This window comes from Diuraphis noxia, unplaced genomic scaffold, assembly GCF_037042655.1.
Source record: "Diuraphis noxia isolate RWA-SAM2 unplaced genomic scaffold, SU_Dnox_SAM2 contig0001, whole genome shotgun sequence".
NCBI classification, from domain to species: Eukaryota; Metazoa; Arthropoda; class Insecta; order Hemiptera; family Aphididae; genus Diuraphis; species Diuraphis noxia.
In genome coordinates this window covers 42,949,991-42,967,406 of record NW_028301711.1, presented here as the reverse complement: position 1 = coordinate 42,967,406, position 17,416 = coordinate 42,949,991, and positions in this window count along the sequence as shown.

Sequence of the window (17,416 nt, the reverse complement as noted above, 5' to 3'; positions counted from 1 at the left end):
ATGCAAGATTGTTTATAAAATCAGGTAAATGCTTAAATTTATTATGCTATTTAGAAATTGCAGTGATAACTTCAGCAATTTCTTTTTTTCAAATGTAAGAATTTTTTTATGTCAGTTATAAGGCTGATGAACCTATTTATAAATTTAAATAATTGAAAATAATATGGCCCTTAACCTTAATTATATTTAGGTAATAATTTAAATTTATAACTATGAAAGAAAAAAATAAGGGCGTGCATAGTTCTCGCTGAATTATACTGGATAAATATTATGTGTATAAATGTATACATTATGATAGCCATTTGAAATTATACCAATTTAATAGAGAAGTGTAGGGTAAAGTTTTACATGGATAAATAAAAAAATAATGGTTCTATGTGTATATTATGGTCTATAATATGCATATGATAATATACCTAGACCATAAATTGAGATATACTGGATACGGAAATAGGCAGGTTACCATGTAAGAAAAAATAATTCTGAAAAGTGCTTTTTTAAAGTACAATTTTATTGTCCTAAGCGCTAAGCCAAACGACTATTCAACACAAACTATACCAGTAATAACAATATATACTCACCGTTACATTCTAACAGCACCCAAAAACCAGTGTCCCAATAATGTAATTGCCCAAAACACTCAAGCTAAATTGATTGACATCACACATATGAACGCATACCTAGAATTCACATGGATGACTACTTCTGCATTGGTATAAAAGAAAACGAAATGACTGATAAACCATCCTATTTAGGTAAATCATAAATTATAAGTACATAAAATCAATCTTATTCTGTAAACATATACCTATAACTACATCACCATCTAAAACATGTTATCCGATATCAAATTTAGGTAGGTACATCGTACATGCATAATCCAATTTTCTCGCTATGGCAACACTATATTAGAGTTATATCCCTTCAACCAACAAACTTAAAACTATCAAAGGTTCAGTTACACCTCCAGACCTTCAGAGTTCAGCCGTCGTCAAGTTATTAGGCGGTTCCATTTTCCTTCAAAAACGAGATACGGTTTTCCTCCACTGTCCATTTTCCACCAGAAAAGTTTCATTTTTTTCCTCACTTGTTTTGGTCGAAAAGGAAATCGATCTATTTTAAATTTGGTCGAAAAGTGAATTGGCCGAAAAGGGAAGGGTACGTTTTTCGCTGGTCGAAAATGACCATGCCCAAAAAATTTAGCATTATAATCGATTTACTTTTTTGTTAAGTATAAATTATTTATACTGACTATTTTATTATTTTATTTATTATTTATTGAAAGAAAATGGTCAAGAATTATTATATAATGCCCAAGATCCGAATCGACACGCAGCGACGCAGCACAATTCTAAATCCTCCATGCAGTATATAAAAGAAGACATCAATCTCAAAAATAGTCACCTTGTGATTTACTAAATAAACTTTAATATTCAAAATAATAGATATAGCCAATCATACATCAAATTTATTAATTACTAATTTAACATATTCAGCAATATCTGTATTTTATAGTAAAATAATATACCATCGACTTATAAGTTATTAATAAATAGCAAATATTATAGATAATAGCCTTATTAGTTGTTGCTAAGCCAGTTAATTCTTAAATGAAAAATAAATAGAACAATTTACAGGATATAAATTTATATGGTTAATAAACGACCCCGAGACATACGGAAAACATACACATTCTTACGAGTCCGTATAAAAAGTTTACACGTGGCTTCATTTTCGAAAAAAAACGCATATAATATATTAATAAAATATAATTATAATCTATTTTTGGTATCTATGAGTGCAGAGACGGATTTACACAATTGCCGACTCTAGACAAATTTTTTTTGCCACCCCATTACGGCTTAGTAAAAAACAAAATAACGAAATAATATGTAATCTATGTTTAGTATTTAGATAATAGATAATATACGTTCCGGCAGTCGTTCGATTATTTACTTGGACGTTTATTGTTATGACGTATTAGTATTATAAAATAATGAAGAAATTTTTTTTTTTTTTTTTTATTTTAAATGAGCCTCAACAACAAAGGTTATTGGCCTTTAACATAAATATTTTTTTTTTAACAAGAATAAGTCATTAACAATAATATATACAAAACAAAGGTAATAATATGAACAAAAAAGGTTGAGATATATCTCAGGGGCGTCATTTGGGGGGTGGCAGGGTGTGCGGTTGCACCCCTTACTTTTAGAATGTTACAATTGGCCTGCGCCTTGCTGAAGCCTAAAATAATGCACGAGCCACGAATGCACAATTATTTATATGATTAAAATCAAATAGTAATAACCGGTCTATATGGAAATAATTGAATGCAGGATAATATACATATACGTATGTAGGTATATCTATTTTTATATGGCCTGGTGATATTTCAAAATGGCCTGCTTGAAACTTCGCACACCCGAAAAAAAACCTGAAATGACGCCCCTGATATATCTAGGTTAAATAATTTGGTATAGTTTGGTTTGTTTTAGATAACTGATTAATTTTTCAACGTTGCTTGGCTGGGGACTTAGAGCTTCTTCCAGATTATCTTCTATGTTGAGCTTGGTTCTGATGTCGGTGAATTTACGGCAGTGGCATATTAGATGTTCAACCGTAGAAGTTTCACCGCAAGTTTGACATTGGTCAGGATCTGATCTGTTCATAAGAAATGAAGAAATTATATTAACAAGAATATTATGTTATACAAATATTAAACATTTTCATTTTCCATCCTTCAAAGTAATCACCGTACATAAGAAAATCAAAAAGAAACCTAGAGTATATTTTCAATAAAATATTGGCCTAAAATTGCCGCCCCTAAAAATTTGCCACCCTAGGCAGCTGCCTACTTTGCCTGACGCTAAATCCACCACTGTATGAGTGTCTAAAATATTTGATTTACTTTTAGAACTATTTAGCCAATCGCACATTGTAAATATTAATTATATTTGTCATGTGAAATATCTGTAGTTATATACACCATTGGCTAATAACAATAAGTAATAACCTTACAAAGCTTAAGCAAAATAAAAATGTTTAAACTGTGTGTATATCTAATAAATGACACCACGGAATATACCTATGACCACGTATATTAAAAATTATGTGAGTCGGCAACGTTACAATAGTTTCCTCACGGTTAAAATACGTCGATACAAAAAATCGGTTAACATTAATAATGCATCATATATAATATTATATAGGTATAATAGGTATATATACCACATTATAATATATTATTACATTTTATGAATCACATAATTTAATATTGTGTCTTTAGCAGCAAATTCGCATAATGTTACGGTCACACATCACCCGCGGCGGCGTGTATACAATTCGCCAACGCCGCTGCAGCAGCAGCAACAGTTGTAGACGTCGCGGGTGTGGTGACCGCGAGCGGGTGGGCGGCCGAAAGTCTACCGGACACGATGGCGCGCCTGGCCATCGCGCACGCGGTGTCCGCTCGCGATGACCGTCAACGGGTCGCGGATACTTTCGCCACCGCCCGCCGACGGAGCGTCCCTGATCTACGCGCGGTCACACCGCGGAGAGTAAATAATTATGAACGCATAAAATAATAATAGTAATAATATAATATATATAACGAGAACGTGCGATATCGTTAAAATCGCAGCGAACGCGTGTGGGTACCGCGCGTGAGTTGTTTTTCGCATGTTGTCCGCGATCGCATTTCGACCGGTCGGGATTTTTTTATCTCACCGTCATATAATAATAATATTAATAATTCGTTATTTATTTCCGCCCGCCCGCCCACCCAGCGCAAGTGTGTATAACGAGCACGGTTGTGTAATAAAAAAATTCGAGCGCGCAACATTCGCCAATTAACGGCGGGCGGGCGATCGGCAGCTATGTAATTACACACACACACACACACAAATCGGTCGCTTTTTTTCGCGGTAAACGACGCGGCGGCGACGACGTTTAGCATTGACCCCGTCGCGCCGTGGTCGTCGTACCCTGTGCGCCGGAAGCACGTCGACTTCACGGCCGCCGTCGTTATTTTTGTAATTTTTGCGTCTGTATAATAACGAGATTACATTATTATTATTACTATTATTATACTTATCGTACATGCAGTGGAAACGTATTGTTCGATATGCAATTAGGAGCGGATTTGATTTAGGTGAGCGTGTGGCGTGATGGCCTTTGAGCGGAACATACTTTGGGGGCTCAGGAATAAATGAACTTGACAATGCATTTTTTGATCATGAAATATTGGATTTTCCACTTATTGAATCTACTTATTAATATCGTGGGTAGATGTTCCTATAATCAGAGGCGTACTCAGGTGTTTTCAATGGTGGGGGGGGGGGTTGAACATTTTGTTTTTTATCACTGGGACTTTGTCACCTTTTTAAAAATATTCTTACTTACCTATCTAATCTTACAGTTCTTATAACGGATATAATGCATGCAATTGTTGTATATTGCATGTGGACATACGATTTAAAATAGATATATTTTGTTTATTTTTTCCCTTAAATAAAAATTTTTTTAGAAAATTGCTCCAGTAAGTTATAGTATATTCTCTGGGAAGAGGTTGCCACAGTGAGACACTAAAAATTACTTTTTAAATATTGTTTTTGTTTTAAGTGATAATCCTTCAACAGCGTTATGGTTTTATTCTAAATATTATTGAGCATTAAAAAACATATTAATACATTCTAAAATTTAACGAAATTTCAACCCAGAAAAATTTTTTTTTAAATGTCATAGTGTCTCATTGTGACCTAGCCTTGTACACAATGAGACACATCACGGGGCACTATGGTACATAATATAAAACCTTTTAAATTTGTAGTTTATCTTTTATATTTAAACTTTTCATTTCACAACATTTATATAATATGATAAAACAATTAAAGATATTTTTTTTAACAAATTTTAAAATAATTAATTGTGTTTTTGTACAATTAAAAAAATGTAGGTCTTCACTTTGTTTATTTCAATAGTTTTATGTTTAAGTTTTAAAAATTAAATAAAAATCATAACCTAATATCACTTTATTATGATCAAAATTTATTTCAACAGTCTTATTTTAGAGTTAACTGATGTTGGGTACAGCGAGACAACAGTATTTATTTGTCTCACTGTGTATCGATCTATTATTTTGCAGATTTTTCATTATTCTCGTATATTATTTAATTTATGATAAACAATTGTGCATATAACTAAATTGTGCACAAGAAAAAATTTAATTTATACATACCTTAAAATACGTAACTTTGAATAAAATTCGATACCAAAATTGAAAAAAACGAAGCTCATATTTTGATAACAAAAAATAACAATATTATGATAAGATGATAGTATCATTTTTGACCTGAACTTACTAATAGCACGGATATAGATGCTAGTATCTATATCTGTGACTAATAGTTAACCATTATGTTTATTATGATTTTATGAATCTTCTGGATTCTCCATCTGATGGTTAAATATTAAATTAGTCGACTTATATTTAATGGATCACTGTGGCCACCGGCCTTTCCCCTTAGCACGAACGCACACGACTACATAGGAGGTCATGGGAGAGGTTCAAATTCCTTTAAATTCCTCGATGTTTTCTTGATTTTATATTTTAAACGCCAGATGGCACAAAAAACCGTTTTTGGTTCAATGATCCACCAAATAATGGTATAAATGGTTCTTTATATATATCATAAAAAATTCGAAACGCTGCAGATATTTAGCAGATTTTGCTACGTATTACAGGGACCATACATAGTACGAATTACTAGTTATATAAACATGTCTTTAGTCATGACTATAATTAATAATTATGTTAGACTAAACAACTAAACAACTTCAACTTAAAACTTAATTCGAACTAAAACTCGTCAAAGAAGGTTTTGAGTTTTTGAATATATAATTATTAATTACTATAATATTATTATTTATTATTATAATATTTTGTTTATGTCATATATACATTAATATTTGAAAATTGTACTTAATAACATTTTTAGTACTGTTTGTCATGACTTGTTTTATATATTACTGTATTAGAATAGGCACTTTGTTTATCTGAATATTGTATATGACTATACGAGTATGATTATAATAGTACAAAGTGTCCGCGTACTGAAATGTACATTTTTGCATAACTTAACAAATTTTCCACGTTTCGCTGTTGTAAGTAATTCCTATTATAAGTAAAATATTCCAATCATTTGCAAGATTCAAAAATACTTATATTGTTTTTCCGATGAAAACTTAGTTTAAGTTCCATAAATCACAGTATTATATCACATATTTTTTTAATATGATGTTTAAATTTAAGCTAAATACATTTATATGTAATTATCATGTAAAACTATGGAGGCTCCTGCAGGGCTGCAACTGGTTCAGCAAATCCAGCCCGGGGTACAATAAATGTTCGTATATACAGCCTGCAAGTACACAAGAAATCATTACATTATAAAAATAATATATTTATCAGAAATAATGCGCATAGACTGCTAAATACAATATTAATATTTTATTAATCGAGTGTTTCGTACAATATAATATAGGTAGAATATATTTTCGTATATATATTATATTCTATACTCTGTCGCGCTAGGGGTTTCGAGTGCGCCGCTAGCCTGCAATCACCTTGACAAGGACGATGCTGCTATTACAGTCGTGCAGCACTCGCGGACATCGCGTGAATATTAATATATTATTATTACGATTTATTAAATTCCGTGTTTTTCGTAGATAATAATATTATAGTGTTTAATCATCGTCTCGCGTAATCCGGCCCGTTCATATCGTCGTCTTTATTTCAATAATAATGCATTTCACATATTATTATTATTGCAGCAGTTTATATGGATTATTATTATAATATTGTTATTACTTGTTATATAATATGCATTACTATTTATAATGCGCACTCAATAATAATTACACTGCAATGGACACGGCGTAAATAATATAACCGTACATATTAATAATAATCGGTCAACACCGTTCATTATTATTTATTATATAATAATATATTATTATTATTATTAAACCCGCGTATGATGAATGATAGCGTGGCGTATGGGTTGTACTACCATTGCCTCCGCCGCCCCAGTCAGACACCACCGCGTAAACGTTGTATGAAGATTCAAGTGAGTACTCTGCGGTCGCGTGACCTACATTTTATACTTTTAATGAGCGTTCAAATCGACTAGAACAATTAACGATATAGTTGCAATGTGATTATAATATAGAGACAGTTACAAGGTATATGGATGATGAACAAAAAAGTCAATGAAAATAAACTGTCTGTATAATAGGTGATTATTACTCAGTAATTAGTTATTACCTATTATGTCCGCGGTTGCTGTATACACGTCTGAATTTATTGTAAATAGTCGTACGGACATTTAAGTCCAGCGTAAATTGTTAGAGATGACAACAATTTTATCCTGGATTTCATGATGTGTGGTTTTGTGATTTTTGCATGTAAACGATATAAATATAATATAATGTTACGAAATACCTACAATAGAAATCCATATGAGGTACCTACATTAAACAATCGCTATGATTGTCACACAAAATGCTGACGTATCATAGTACGAATTTATGGTTTTATTATTGTTCATGATCATGAATAATTATCAAGGAAGTTTTACTGGATAGGAAAAAAATATTTTTACTCAATTTATACATTAAAATATTAGAATAGGTATATGTAAAGTTTATTACATAATTACTTAACGAATGACATACTAATAATATATTAATATGCATATTAATAACATTTTATTTTGTCTTAAAATTTCAGGGAACTGGAAACAGTCATGGATATTCTTCAGTTTTAATGGTATTTCAGTGATTCACTGAAGATTCATTTTAGCGTTTTCGTCTGTAAAATAATAATACTCATGACCCAATAAACTACTTAGCTAGGTTCTATACCTAGCTGAAAGACTTGCGAAGTTTTAATATACTTAAGGAGAATAGACATATGTATTTAATGTATTACCGTAAAATATGTTACCGTAATAATGTATTATTATTTTTGATTATTATTATATTATAATATGTACCATAATAATTGTGGGTACCTAGCCAACGTCTAACTGAATATAATATAGAACGCCGCAGTGTGTTAAATCAGTTTTAAGGACATCGTAGTGTGAATTAAATTAAATTCAGGGAAGTCAGATAACTATGTAGTGTTGTATAGATGTCAAGTGCACCTTATCATTGAATACGTCACTGTAGTTTGTGGAGTATGTGTTAAAATATATGAATCCCTTGATACACCACTGCATATGAAGAACAATTCTGAGTGGAGGCGGTGTATCAGGAGTTATTTTTTTTTAAAGATTTATAATATTATAATTTATTTATATGAATATTTAATTTAAGAAGAGTATCTTAAATTAATTTTTGTTGAAATAAAAATAATAATAATAACAAAAATTAGTTCAAGATATTATCCTACTAATATAAAAATATTTTACAAATAGTCATATCGATAAATTATAAGTATTATTCTTAATATTATGTTATATTCTCATTGTTTATAATATCATGTTATTGTTATTTAATTGCCTATTATTCATTGACGATGTCCACTTGAAATGTACTCCACAGTACATACCTACAGCAGAGATAGTTCCCCGAAATTCCGTTTATTTTGTTTATTTGAATATCATTTTTTAAATTATTATGTTATTTTATTGTTACATAAAAATATTATTCGTTGGGGAGGGGCTTGAAACTTTTATGTAAGCACGATGACATTTTAAAAATATTTAAATTTAATTGTATTGTTTATTTAAGCCACAAACCGATAAACTAATACACACCAACACACCTTTTTATGATAAATTAGAATATCCAACGCGCCGTGGTTCGTCAGAAACGAAGCACTTCATACAGACTTCAGACTCCCGATGGTTAAATCCTACATACAGTATCTCTCAATAAATTTTTTTAGCCAACTAAACAACGCCAAAAGTGCAGAATATTTCAAACTCAGCGATAAGCCTACCCTCCGTCGTCTCAAGCGCGAACGTCTTCATGATGCCCTTTCTCAACACCAATAAGATTTACAGAAAAAAAAAAAAATACACTTAGATTAACTAATATTATGATGTCATATTTTATTATTTATTTATTCATCTTTGTAATTTACTGTATATATTGTAATTAATTTACGCTCAACAACTTAATGATGTTAAAAATTCTTTATTATATCAATAAGTTCGATGACCTTGTATGTCAGAAACACTTTAATTTAATAAAAAAAAAAAAAAAAAAAAAAAAAAATGATAATTTAGTATTAACTTAAAAGTTAATAAAAATATAATATATGATATAAATATAAAATATGTATACTTTTTTTTCCTTATATTACCGAGGACTGGAAAAATAACTATGTTGCTATACTTATCCTCCGGCCTCCATCGTTTATTAAAACAAATCAATTAAAAAAACAATTAGCAGTGGTGAGCCAATCTCCCATTCATTACTATAACAATTCATATTTTATTATTATAGAATTTATTTATTTATTTTTAATCGTTGAAATTTCTGTCGATACCTCTGGCTCCAGTGGCCTGTCGAGCTCTTCTCTCCTCCTCCTTTGCGGGCAGCATGTAGGATTACAACGATTTACTCAAGTTTTTGGAGATTTAATTTACCGAGTAACTGAGTACTGACTCTTATTTTAAAATTACAATAATGATATTTAAATTTTATAAAACTATTTTTTTGAAACCGGGGAAATCACTGCTATGCATAATATAATATGTGTCAAGTATTTATTGTACATAGTCGATGATAAGGTCACTCTTTTAGATGCATTACATTTGAATCCAATGGTAAATCTTTGCAAACGAAAAACGGTTCTAACCTGAGATTGTATGTCAAAATTATTTTAAAGTATAATCCATTTTTATAATTTATCTCTATAACTATATAACGTATTTTATTTGTTTAGCAGTAGCAGGGTTTAATAAACTATTTTTTTCCAACGTATATTTATATTATACACAAACACAATATACACATATTATACTGATATACTATACCATATACCATACATCATTAATTAAGTTATAAATCATCGACTATTGTAATTTATTATGAATATACATTTATAGCTTGTATTGAATTGTTTGAATACTTATAAGTTATAAATAATTCAAATTATAGAAAATCATTTTTTTTTTTTTTTAATTTAATTATGTTAGGCATGAAAAATTATAATTGTAATAGGTACCAAAGTAACATTTTTATACATTTCATCTAAAATCTAACCTCAAATACTTATAAAAAAAATATTGACTTTAAGTTTAACTGCAGTAATCGGTGTTATTAAATTATGAGGAATGTTGTATTACATTTTCAGATTTTTGTATTTACAAATAGACATTTTAATATTCATAAATAAAAAAAAATATCTTATGTATGACTAATGAGGCTATGATTAAGGCTTATGATTTCATGCCTAAAAAATACTGATATAAAATAAATTTGGTGAAAATGTCAAGTATCTATAACGATTATGCATGCATAAATTGCAAAAAAAAAAACAGAATTGAATTTTTTTAAATTTATTTCTCGATTATTTTCGAATTATTGTAACTCTTGATATCCATGTCTCCCAAAGCATTAAACTAATATTTTTACCGATTTAAAAATTGAATACCAATACTCAATCTGATATTCTGATGTCAAATCGTTATTTCACGAGTCCGGTACCATATTTTTAAGCGTAACAATAAGTATACACCAAAACACGATACAGATACATCTTATTATCGCATGTCAAATTATAAACAGTTTATTTTTATGTTTATAAAACGGAGTTAAGGAGCAGTGTTAGGAACAGATAACAAAAAAATCATCTGGATAAAGATAAAGATAACAACACTAAATTTTATCTAAGATACAGATAAAAGATAAACAAATTTAATTCATCTAACAAAAAGATAAAAGATAAAAATATTTTATCCAGATAAATAACAGATAATTATAGAAATTAAAATTAAAACAACTAATTTAAAAAAAACATATACCTATAATATCATGTAAGTACATGCCTATATAATATGTTTATTTTCGACTTAACTTATTATATCATGATGTGTATCACCAAACATTAACTTCAACACATATAATTATATAAGGAACCAATAAGATCCAAGGGACTCTAGGGAGTAACAAAGTATAAATAAAAATTTGGGAAGTCACCCTGCTGAAGAAGTTGTTGAGTGGACCAAAAACAAAATTCACATAGTTAATAATATTTTTGGTACAGATCTATCTAATTTTCACTAAAAAATTTATCTAGATAAGTCAAATATTTATCTAAAATAAATACTTAGATAACTTATATTTATTTAACTAGATAAGATAAAAGATAAAATAATTATTATCTGGATAATTTATCTAGATAAATTTATCTAGATAAGTCCTAACACTGTTAAGGAGTCATAAATTATTGTGTTTAATTCTTCAACATGATCTAAAATCAAAACATTTTAATCTTATACGTTAAAACTTCATCATTCTAGTTGCATAACAAGGGTGTCCCAAAGAGATCTGACATTCTGACAAACGAAATAACTTTTGTTCTAATCAATATTTTTAAAAAATTTCTTTTAAATATAATCCATAGACACTTGCGCTACATTTTAGATTCTGAGCGGCGAGATGAAAATGTATTGATTTTACCATGATGTGTGTTTTTTTTTTTTTTTTTTTGTGTCTGTCATCACGTTTTGGGGCAGTAATAATGCTTCGATTTTTGACTTCAGTACCTCGTTTGATCAGAAATTATACTTTTCTAAATAATCGAGAAAAACAAACTAAAAATTAAGGGAAAAACGGGAAATTTTACGCACACTCATTTTTCGACAAAATCGATTTTGGTTTTTGATGTAACTTTAAAACGAATGACCATAGATACATGAAACTTTCACAGAATGTTTATATAAGTATATTCTATCCACCATGCAATTTTCAAAAAATTTCGACATAAGTTGAGCTATTCATAGGCATTTGAAATTTTCGATCATTATTAGTTTTTTTTAAATTAATATCGATACAAATTTATTTGTTAGGCAGAAAAGCTTGAAAATTTAATACAAGGCTCTTAACATATTGTTACAATAGCAGTTGAAAAATAAAAGAAATTCGTTGTCACAATTTTTTTTTTATAAGCATTCAAAGTTTGAATTTTTACAAAATACGTAAAAATCACGAAAATTCACAAATTATTTTAAGCTAGAAATTCATAAAAAAATTTGTTTTTTAATCTAAGATTTGAAAATTTAATACAAGATTCCTTACAAGTTTTTCAATCTTTATCACACATAAAAACTCCACCGGAAATTCAAATTAAATTTTTATGAGCATTTGAAATTTAAATTTTTACAACATTAGATTTTCACTTTTAGCGATTTCCTTATTTTGGTGTAACTCTAAAACAAATGACCGCAGATACTTGAAATTTTGACTGAATGTTTATATAGGCATTTTATATATTTGATAATATTTTCAAAATATTTTGATTTGTTTTGAGCTGTTTACTGACATTTTAATTTTTCAGCTTTTTTAGTTTTTTTTTTCTATAAAGATCGATAAAAAATTATGATATAATATCATTGGATTCAAATTTAATTCCATCCATTACAGTAACCCACTTGTAACCTACTGTACAACAGAGCGACATCCACGACTTACCCGCCTTTTTAGAATACATTTTTTATTTTTTAATACTGAAAATAAAAAACTTAAAAATTAATAAATTTTTTTTTCGAAATATTCAATATAGCCAATTTGTAAATTTTATTTTCAGAAAATTTATATGGTAAAAACAATTATTTAAGTCATATGCCTAATTTTTTTAAATTTTTTTATACCAATATTTTCGTTAAGTTAATTATAGTAATTTATAGTTTATACATCACATATTATTAAAATAAATACAATAAAAAAAATAATTAGATTTTAACATGCACTTATTTAAAAATGTTCTTATAAAATATTTTTAAAAAACTTTACTATTATTTGAAAATACAAGGTTTCTAACATAAACTAGATCGTAATTTACTTAACGAAAATATTGATATTTAAAAAAAATTGTAAAAAATCAGCCATTTGACTTAAATAAGTGTTTTTACCATATAAATTTTTCTAAAAATCAGATTTACAAATTGGCTGTATTGAATATTTCGATATTGCATGTGTCTATGAATTATATTTAAAATAAATTTTTTTTTAAATATTGATTAGAACAAAAGTTATTTCATTTCTCAGAATGTCAGATCTCTGTGGGACACCCTGTATAGTTATTTGTCATATATATATTACTCTATTATCTTTTATTTAATTAGTATCTAAGTCTAAGTATTTAATTAAAGTGAGTAATATGATCTGTCCCTGTAGAGAACAAATATCAGATAAACTATTAAATATACGTTTTGAATAAAAATAATAAAAGTGATGAACGTATTATAATTCTAAATTAATCATACAAAATGAATAACTAATATAGTTAATTGGTAGGTACTTATATAGATAAAATAAAATAGGTTGTATTAATTAAATCTTTTCAAGAAACTTTAAATTTTATAATTTACTAAATTTATTTTGTGTAGTACCTAGATACTTTAATGAATGATAATAATGTTTAATAACATTAATGATTAAAACTTACATTTTAAATACATTTATTTAAGTCACTCAATAAACACATACAATTAAAATATGAATATATTATACTAAGTACTTACGCCTCTTATTAATATTTAGCTAGGTAATAAATTATTATGTTGCAATATAAATATTTCAATATTTTGTTTTAAAATATCAATACTAATGAGTAATAGACAATATTATTTTTCCATAGATGATAAAAATACTAATAGATTTTATTTTTTTTGAAGTTTTGGTTCTGGATATAAAATATATAAGTACTCAACAAATCGATACAATCTGATATTATTAGTACCTATGTAGCTATATATGAAATATTATGCTGACGTGTTAGATACTCAACAGCCAATCTTACGATTTTCAGAGCTGTAAGTTTTGAGTTTTACAGGACACTCATGTAAGTTGAACTAATACTTTAATAAAACTGTTAATATTATAATTCCTAACACTTTAAAATATCTTTTTAAGTTAATTAATTAATTTTTTTTTTGTTACAGTTTTTCTTTCGTAGCATATTTTATGACATCAAGCTATCAAGGTATGGTACAGGCAAATATAGTAGTGTCACAATCACAAAAGCTCATATATTTTGACATTTAATTTGTTCTTAAATGTTTTATCCAGTTTGGTGGTATTTGGTAATTACTAATAATTAGGCACCTATCTATAAGTATCTGTGGTAAAAAGAAAATCAATCCTATGAATATCTAGATATAAGTTATGTGATTAAAATCGTTACTTATGTTTCTTAAGTAATAACTTAGTCGGGTGGCACTACTGAGTGCCCTCCCCCATCTGTTATTCTCGATATGTAAATACTATATCTAAATTACTTATTGTACTAAATTGTTGTATAGATTGTAATTATATTTTAAATAAAGCTCTTTCAAAAAAAAAAAAAAAAAAAAAAAAAAAGTAATAACTAAAAACATAATATATTATTTTATAAGTTCCTATAAGTTGACACTATAAAGTTAACTTATGTTGATCACCATATACGTCTTCATGAGAATGCAGATGGCTAATGAACACGTTATAACGCAATTAATTTGTATCTTGTAATATAGTTGTTGGTGTCTATAATTATAGTTTTCATGAAAAGTCTAGCGTTTCATACAAGGCTTTCCGTGAAAAATACGTTCTATATAAAGTATAAATTACGATCAATATCCATATCCAAGTTACGTCATCATTGTTATCGTCGCCAGAAAATTTCGTTTTCCAGGGACAAAAATATGGTTATGATGTGATGCACTGACGTCATTGTCCTTGTAGGTTTATGTAGGTACATTTCTTAAAAATTGAATTTAGTTATGAAATATTTGATATTGGCTGACAATCATATTGATGAGTGTACTACTTAGAGTCGAATGTTACCTCCGACCTAGGTCCGACCTCCGTACAACCGTAGGTACTCTAAATGTGTGTGTATGTGAGATTAATGATTTCCTTGGCGGCTATAGACGACAGACGTACAAGTATATATTATAAGTACCTATATACTTGCATACAAAAAAAAAAAAAATGGTATAAATCTTATTGCATTCTTATAATGTATGTATTATTTCAAAATTGTACATACTATATTTAATGATTAATTATTTTATAAAGGCACCAATATAGGTAGTACTGGCAGAGTTATCTAAGATAATAGGATTTTTGTTATTCTAAAAATAAAAAAAAACTCATATTAAAACTTATTATTTAAAACACTCAATATTCTTACGATGAGGAATGGATTTAAATTTATCTTGGAGAACAGCGTCTAAACAAGTATGGTTAATATTTTTAAAGGTTTTTTTTAAACTATTTATACAGTATTACAGTTACTTACTTACTTAATACTTTAACTCGAAAGCACCCCACACGCTCTATTTAGCACTCCATTTTAGTTGAAATGATATGTAACTGAAAAATTCGCTTACCTACACGACCTGTGTATTGTGTGTTCTGTATATTACGAATGTCAATTATCGTAATAATTTAGTTGTATTGCGTTCTTCATTTCTCAAGTCACAAACATGTCAATTATCAATAATCGATTTCGCATAAATCAACAACTGGCGAATAAAGACAGCGCCTACGTGGTGAGGTCGCCATGTAAATTGTCACACTTACTTCACTAAGTTAAAACATCCACACATAAAAGGAATCATCTGAATAGTTAAGAACAGTTAGGATGGTGGAAAATAAAAAATATTGTGTACCTATAAGATTTTTAGGCGTCAATACTAACTTGTACCGAAAAATTCTAAATACCTAATAATCATAAAAAATATCTAGTGAATTGTATTCTAAAAATAATAAATAATTTTTAAACTTTTTAAGATATGAGTACCTATATATAACTGAATGCAGTTATTATACTTTTAGGAAAAAATAAAACTATTTCAGTACGACTTAAATTTATGAATGAATTAATGTTTCTCGTATATCATATACCTACCAATTCTAATAGTTTCTCAATATTTGTTTTCTATAATAATATTTGTATTTATTCATTTATTTATGTATATTTATTGTTTTTAGAAAATTACGTAGTTATTGTAACTACGACCAGAATAATATTGAGAATTAGATATGAATACTACAGAACAGATACCCAGATACCCAGGTAATATTAGTAAATAGGCGCATATACATAACAAATACACATTATTCAATAAACAAAATTCATTACTTAGTATACATATTTGTTTTGCTGATGCCCATTTGCAATAAGTTATAGCTAAAACCAAACTTAGATACGCCAATACATATTTTATGCTAGTATAATTAATATTTTATAAATGTATTAATACATTATTAAGTATATTATTGTTTGTTGTTTTGAATTCCATGGTTTCTTTCTCAGATGTCCTCCACTGAACATTGTATACAATTTATTTTATATAGGTACCTACGAGTTCCGACGTGATTATGTGTTTGTGTGCCAATATGATTCATTTCTTTGACGAATTGTATATTTTCATTTCCAATACGGCACTCACAGTTGAATCAATTACAATATACGACGTTTGGGTAAAAATGAGTACCTACACGTATGCTGTAATTATTATTATTTATTTTATACGAGTATTATGCATATACCACATTAAACTAACCACATTATAATGAAATATCCATACTTCATAATAATATTCATAAAATGCATTTTTAAATTAATTTAGTAAATGTCTTGCATGAAAATCAGTAGGTACCTACTTATTGAAATAATATAATGACATAAATATTTTTTCGTCATAGATTATTATGTTAATATGTGTTCAGTACTCCAGTGTTTTCTAAATAAATTATAAATTATTAAACACAATACTGAATATATTATTTCTAAATATTTATCAAATACCTAGTTATTATATACATTGGAATGTTTTAATATTTATATTAATAAATAAGTAATATTCATACATGGGAGATCTGAATAGCTTACGTATATCTTGTTGTATGTTATTATTTATCTAGAAAGATGTTATGTAACTAACCTATGCTGTACAGTGGTTCCATAATATAAAGTTGTCATATAATTATAACATTTTTATATATTATAAGCACTTTAATCTAACTACGGATCACTAATAAAAAAATATAGCGATGTTATAATTTTATCTTTTATCGTTTTTAGGATATTAGTGATATTATATTTTCAGTTTGTACATATACCTAAGTTTTTTTCCAATTTTTTGAAATTTATAGATATTTTGAATGGTATCATCACGTTACATTAGCC